A 7,578-nucleotide genomic window follows, 5' to 3' on the forward strand; every position below is an offset into this window, starting at 1 on the left:
ACCGGCAGTTGAATAAAGTAACTGTGAAGAATAAATATCCGTTGCCTAGAATTGATGATCTGTTTGATCAGTTGAGGAAGCGAGTATTTTCTAAGATTGATCTCGAATCGAGGTATCATCAGTTGAGGGTGAGGGATGTAGATGTGCCAAAGACTGCATTCAGGACTCGGTATGGGCATTATGAGTTTCTGGTGATGCCCTTTGGCCTAACAAATGCACCAGCAGTATTCATGGACCTTATGAACCGTATCTTCGATCCATACCTAGATCGGTTCGTAGTCGTCTTTATTGATGATATTTTAGTGTATTCCAAGACCAGGGAAGAACATGATGAACATTTGAGGATTGTTCTGCAAACCCTAAGAGAAAAGAAGCTGTATGCTAAGTTGTCCAAGTGTGACTTATGGTTGAATGAGATTGCATTCCTTGGACACATAGTGTCAGCTGATGGGATTAGAGTGGATCCCAAGAAAATAGAAGCAGTGATGGAATGGAAGCCTCCTAGGAATACAACTGAGGTCAGAAGTTTCTTGGGGCTAACTAGGTATTACAGAAGATTTGTGAAGGGATTTTCCTTAATAGCTGCTCCAATGACCAAGTTGTTACACAAGAATGTCAGATTTGACTGGAATGACAAGTGTCAGACCAGTTTTGATAAGTTGAAGGCTATGTTGATAGAGGCACCAGTGTTAACATAGCCAGTGTCAGGAAAGGACTTTATGATCTACAATGATGCCTCTCATAATGGGTTAGGGTGTGTATTGATACAAGAGGGGAAGGTGGTCGCTTATGCTTCCAAGCAGCTAAGGCCACATGAACAGAATTAACCTACCCATGATCTAGAGCTTGCAGCAATTATCTTCGCATTGAAGATATGGAGACACTACTTGTATGGTGAAAAGTGCTACATTTACACAGACCACAAAGCTTGAAATACTTGCCAACCCAAAAAGAGCTCAACCTTAGATAGAGGCGATGGATTGAGTTCCTGAAGGACTATGATTGTGTAATTGACTACCATCCTGGGAAGGCAAATGTAGTTGCTGATGCTTTGAGCAAAAAAATCCATCACAGCTTTGAGATCATTGAATGCCCGTCTATCTTTGTTCGAGATGGAGCTATTTTGGCTGAGTTGTAAGTGAGGCCAAACTTGCTACAATAGATTTTAGATGGGCAAAAGGTAGATGAAAAGTTAATGGCTATTATGAGCCAAATCTCAGGGGGAAAAGTAACTGACTATGAGGTAAAAGCAGATGGGTGTCTGTACTACAAAGGAAGAGTATGTGTACCAGATAATGGGGAATTAAAAGCCAGTATTCTGAAAGAGACACATGCCAGTGTTTATGCTATGCACCCAGGATGTACAAAGATGTATCATGATCTGAAGCTTCAGTATTGGTGGCCTGGTATGAAGAAAGACATAGCTGACTATGTGACTAAATGCTTGACATGTCAGCAAGTCAAGGCAGAATATCAAGTTCCATCAGGTTTGCTATAGCCTCTACGCATACCTGAATGGAAATGGGATCGGGTCACCATGGATTTTGTGAGTGGTCTACCTCTCACCCATAAGTAACATGATGCAGTATGGGTGATAGTAGATAGATTGACGAAGTCAGCACACTTTTTGCCAGTCAGGACTGACTACTAACTGGAGAAGTTAGCATAATTGTATATCAGTGAGATAGTTAGATTGCATGGAATTCCACTTTCCATCATATCTGATCGAGACCCAAGGTTTACATCGAGATTCTGGAAGAAGTTGCATGAGTCCTTGGGTACACAACTCCACTTCAGCACAGCTTTCCATCCTCAGACGGATGGGCAATCAGAAAGAGTAATCCAGGTAAACAATTGAAACCAATTAAACTAATACACATATTGAACTGAAATGGTAATAATAACATGAAATATATGTCAGGTCCTTGAGGATATGCTGAGGAGTTGTGTCATTAAGTTGGAGGGAAGTTGGGATAGATACCTCCCAGCGCGAATTTGCATACAACAATAGCTACCAAACTAGCATCTAAATGGCCCCGTATGAAGCATTGTATGGGACAAAATGTAGAACTCCAGTGTGCTGGACTGAATTGGGCGAAGATAAACTAGTAGGGTCAGACCTGGTGAAACAGACTGAGGAGAAGGTAAAACTAATCAAAGCCAATCTAAAGGTTGCCTCAGACAGACAGAAATCCTATGCCGACTTAAAGAGAAAAGAAATAGAATATGCGGTTGGCAATAAAGTGTTCCTCAAAGTCTCACCGTGGAAGAAGGTACTGAGGTTTGGAAGAAAAGGTAAGTTAAGCCTAGGTTCATTGGCCCATATGAAGTCATTGAACGTGTGGGTCCAGTGGCCTATAGGCTAGCTTTACCACCAGAGCTGGACAAGATCCACAATGTGTTCCACGTATCTATGCTAAGAAGATACCGCTCAGATCCTTCATATGTCATCTCCATGGAAGAAATTGAAGTACAATCGGATTTGACATATGAAGAAGAACCCATACGGATCCTAGCTCGGGAAGTGAAAGAGTTGAGGAATAAGCAGATTCCACTAGTGAAAGTGCTTTGGAGGCACCACAACATCGAGGAGGCAACTTGGGAAAGTGAAGAGACGATGAGGCAACAGTTCCCTCAACTGTTTGCATCAGGTAAATTTAGAGGACGAAATTTAAACTAGAGGGGAAGAGTTGCAACATCCTCACTTTAGCTAGTCCGTACAGTTTACTGTTCCGGTGACCAGTGTCGGCTCGGACAGCTAGAACGTCCGGAAAAACATTTAAACTAAAGTGAGGAACCATAATTAACTCAAATATTAATAAGAAAAATTTAGAAAAAAATATAGAAATAAAATACAACCAAGTTAAATAAGCCGGTGCCCTAGCGATGGGTAACCTAGTGAGAAGTTGCGGTTCTCGCAACTAGGAGCCCTAGACCGGGGGGAAAAATTATAAAATAATTTCTGGGACTCCAGAGAAGGGATATTGAGGTTCTTATGGCATTAGAATGACAAGAAAATACTTAGAAAAATTTTCAATCGGTACAGACAATTTTGGCCCGTTAAGCCAAACGGAGGGCATTTTGGTCATTTCGCCTTCAGAGGTGATTTTTGGCCGACTTGTCCAGTTAAGTAAATAATTATTATGACATAAAATGTGAATAAATATTACTGAAAATTGAATTGAAAATGAGTAGAAAAGAAAAGAAAAAAATGAATTAAATGGGAATTTATGACATCACATGATGTCATTAGTGTGCCTTCACCCAACCCAATGTTGACACATGGCATAACTATATTTAAAAGAGACAAATGGGCTGAAAAATGAGAGAAAAACCAGATTTCTCATTTCTTCTTTCTTCCTTACCGTAAACCATTCCTTCCCTAACCTCCATGGACAAGCTTTTTCAAGCTTGATTTTCCCTACCTTCCACACCATAAAAGCCTTAGTTGTCTTCACAAAAAATTCACCCCACACCTTGAGGAAGCTTTGGGCAGCAAAATTTTGAAGAAAAATTAAAGTTTTGGTTGGATTGGATTTGAGCTAAAAGAGGTTAGTGACTTAAACTTATGTTTCTCTTCAAATTTATGTTGAGTAAGTATAAATAAGTGTAAATTACAAAGAAAAATTGTTGAATACCAATTGTATGTAAACCCTAAATTTTTGGCAGCCATGGTTAGGGTTTGTATATGATGATTTAATGAAGTTAAAAGGTTATTATGGCTGCCCTTAATGTGCATTTTGTAAGTGGATTGTAGAAATGCAATGAAAATGCATGAATGGTAATGTTTGAGTTAGGGTTTGGGGTGGAGAAATGGGACTTTGACCATGTGATGATGAAAATGGGTATTAATGGTCAATTAGTGACCATTTATTTCTGTTTAAACCAAAAATGAAGTGTGTTGAGTGATGAGATTTAGGTTTAGTGTGGCTGCCCTAGGTGACCTGCAGAATTGGACATGAGTCCAGCAGGTTTGGGTAGCCATAACTTGAATTGTAGAGGTTCAATTGGTGTTTGGCCAATTGGACATGAAACTAGACACATAATGGCACAACTTTGGTGAAGAAACCATGCCCATAAGACCAAACCAAGTGGACCAAAAGCTTGCCCCAATCCGGGTGACCTGCAGTCTATTTCTACAGAATGACCAAATGAATATTGTTTGGTCATTTGGCCATAACTCAGTGTAGAATGGTCCAATTGACCTGAAATTTTATCCACAACAAGCTGAGATATAGACCAACAACTTTAATGAAGAAACCTAACCCAAATTATGACCAGAACCTATCCAACAGGTGAGTTGAAGTCACTATTCACTGCACTGTAGATATGGTCAGTCCAGAAAAATTTCAATCCGGCCAGTTGTGGTTTTTGGACCATAACTTGAGCTGCAAAACTCCAAATGGAGTGATTCAAAAAAAGAAATTCAACTAGATAAAATAAGGAACAACTTTCATGTTTATCATTTTTCCAAATCCCACTAAAACAGTAACTAATGGAACAATAAACCCAAAGCTTGAAAACTGAAAATTCTGTCCAATTCACATTAAGCTTAGAGATGGTATTGGCAACCAATACCAACAAGTTTAAAATGCAAAATGTGGTATGTTGATGATATTTAAACTAATTTACCTATTGCCAATGCAAAAGTCAACATTTTGGTTGACCAATGAAATGAATGGTAATCATAAAAATTCAATTTCAAAGAATTACATAAATAAAAAATGTTAAATGCCCTAGTAGGCCTAATGTGATTGGTTTGGATAGGTTGGCATGCCAATAGGGTTCTGTTAGCAGTACTGCATATGGCTTCATGCCATTCTGTATTTCATGGCTTTCCATGCCATTCTGTGACATAATAGCCTTTGGCTATGATATTGAGTTGTTATGCTCGGGTTTAATCCCCGATAATTATTACAGCTTATTAGCTGTTCTGTTGCACACCGGGAGACAATATGTGACCGATGGTGTGATGGTTCCAGGTACTTAGTACCTAGTACCAGTTTACCCATTTATCCAGTCTAGTCAACTCATATAGGTTACTCGGGCAATATTAATAAATCTTACCAAACTTTAATCGAATAATATTGTAATAAATATTTGAAATTAAGTCTACCAAAAATGTAAACATACATTCTGTATACATGTTATTATTTTATTTTATATTGTCACCACTAAGCAGAATTGCTTAGTGCGTCGCTTTTGCCATGCGCAGGTACTAGAGACATAGCTGGGGAGTCCAGCAGACCTCATACAGGGTGAGTTTTCAGATCTGCAATCAGAGTTCAAAGTCACCTCACAAATTGCAGTGCATTGGTAGGACATTGGGCCACCTAAGTCTTTTGTATTTGTAAACTTTTGTTATGTATATTATAAACTCATGTAATCATATTTTGCTGTAATTACCTATGAGCTGTGTTCAGAAATAAATATGAGTATTTCTCATTGAATTGGGTGTGATATGAGATGAATGTGAATTTTGAGATACTGAATTGGTTTGAGAAATTGTTGAAAAATGTTGGTGGTTGACTGAGATTGAGATTATAATTATATTGGAAGTGTTTTTAAACAGGTTGGAAGAAGCATTTTCAATTTATAGCCGGCACTCTGCCGGATTTTCTATAAAATTTGCGTAAAAATTTAGATTTATCAAAAATTATAAATAAATGAATAAAAAGGGATTAATTGAAATTGAAACATAAATTGGTGTTCCGACACACTGAGTGGCATAACTTGCTCGGCTACACTATAGACGGGTAAGGGGTGTCACAAAAATGTTGACTTTTGCATAGACAAAGGTACATTGGTTTTAATACTCCCAACATACTACATTTTGCATTCAAAATTTGTTGGTATTGGTTGCCAATACCATTTCTAAGCTTAATGTTAATTGGGCAGAATTTTTAGTTTTTATGCTTTGTTTCTTGTTCTATTGGTCATTTTTGCAGTGGGAATTTGGCAAAATGATCAACATAAAAGTTGTTCTTTATTTTGTCTAGTTGAATTTCCTTTTTTGAATCACTCCATTTGGAGTTTTATAACTCAATTTATGGCCCAAAAACCACAACTGTCTGGATTAAAATTTTGTCCAGAATTTTTGGACTAACCAAATCTACAGTGTTAGGAACAGTGATTTCAACTCACTTTTTGAATATGTTCTATTCATAATTTGGGTTAGGTTTCTTCATGAAAGTTGTAGATCTATATCTCGGCTTGTTGCTGCTAAAATTTCAGGTCAATTGGACCTTTCTACATTGAGTTATGATCAAATGACCAAACACTGTTTATTTGATCATTTTGCCCAGGCAGAATGCAGGTCACCCAGATTAGGGCAATCTTTTGTTCCACTAAATTTGGTTTTCTGGGCATGGTTTCTTCACCAAAGTTGTGCCATTATGTGTCTAGTTTCATGTCCAATTGATCTTGCACCAATTGAACCTCTACAATTCATGTTATTGCTACCCAAACCTACTGGACTCATCTCTAATTCTGCAGGTCAACAAGGGCAGCCACACCAAGCTCCAATCCCACTACACAGTGCACTTCATTTTTTATTCAAACAATACCAAATAGTCACTAATTGACCATTAAAATCTACTTCCATCATAACCTATTTTCTTTCATTTCTTCTCCATTTCTTGTTTAATTAATTTCAATTAAATTTCTAACAACATTTAGTCATATTTTATGTTATATAAATTATTTATTTAACTAGACAAGTTGGCCAAAAATCATCTCTGAAGACGAAATGACCAAAATGCCCTCCGCTTGGCTTAACGGGCCAAAATTGTCTGTACCAATTGAAAAATTTTTCTGAGCATTTTCTTGGCATTCTAATGCCATAAGAACCTCAATGACCCTTCTCTGGAGTCCCAATAATTATTTTATAATTTTTTCCCCCGGGTCTAGGGCTCCTAGTTGCAAGAACCGTAACTTCTCACTAGGTTACCCATAGCTAGGGCACCGGCTCATTTAACTTGGTTGTATTTTATTTCTAAAATTTTTCCTAAATTTTTCTTATTAATATTTGAGTTAATTATGGTTTCTCATTTTAGTTTAAAACTTTTCCGGACTTTCTAGCTGTCCGGACAGACATTGGTCATCAGAACAGTAGACTGTACAGACTAGCTAAAGTGAGGATGTTACAGGATGGCACCCACTGAGTTAAAAGAGTTGAAAATCTAGTTGCTGGAGTTACTGTATAAGGGGTTTATACACCCCAGTGTGTCACTATGGGGAGCTCCAGTGCTGTCTGTGAAGAGGAAGGATGGGACTGTGAGGCTATGCATTGATTACCAGCAGTTGAATAAAGTGACTATGAAGAATAAGTATCCGTTGCCTAGAATTGATGATATGTTTGATCAGTTGAAAGGAGCAGGAGTATTTTCCAAAATTGATCTCAGATCAGGGTATCATCAGCTGAGGGTAAAGGATGCAGATGTGCCAAAGATTGCATTCAGGACCTGGTATGGGCATTATGAGTTCCTGGTGATGCTGTTTGGGTTAATAAACGCACCAGTAGCTTTCATGGACCTTATGAACCACATCTTTCATCCATACTTAGATCAGTTCATAGAG

This window comes from Hevea brasiliensis, chromosome 11, assembly GCF_030052815.1.
Source record: "Hevea brasiliensis isolate MT/VB/25A 57/8 chromosome 11, ASM3005281v1, whole genome shotgun sequence".
In the NCBI taxonomy this organism is placed as follows: Eukaryota; Viridiplantae; Streptophyta; class Magnoliopsida; order Malpighiales; family Euphorbiaceae; genus Hevea; species Hevea brasiliensis.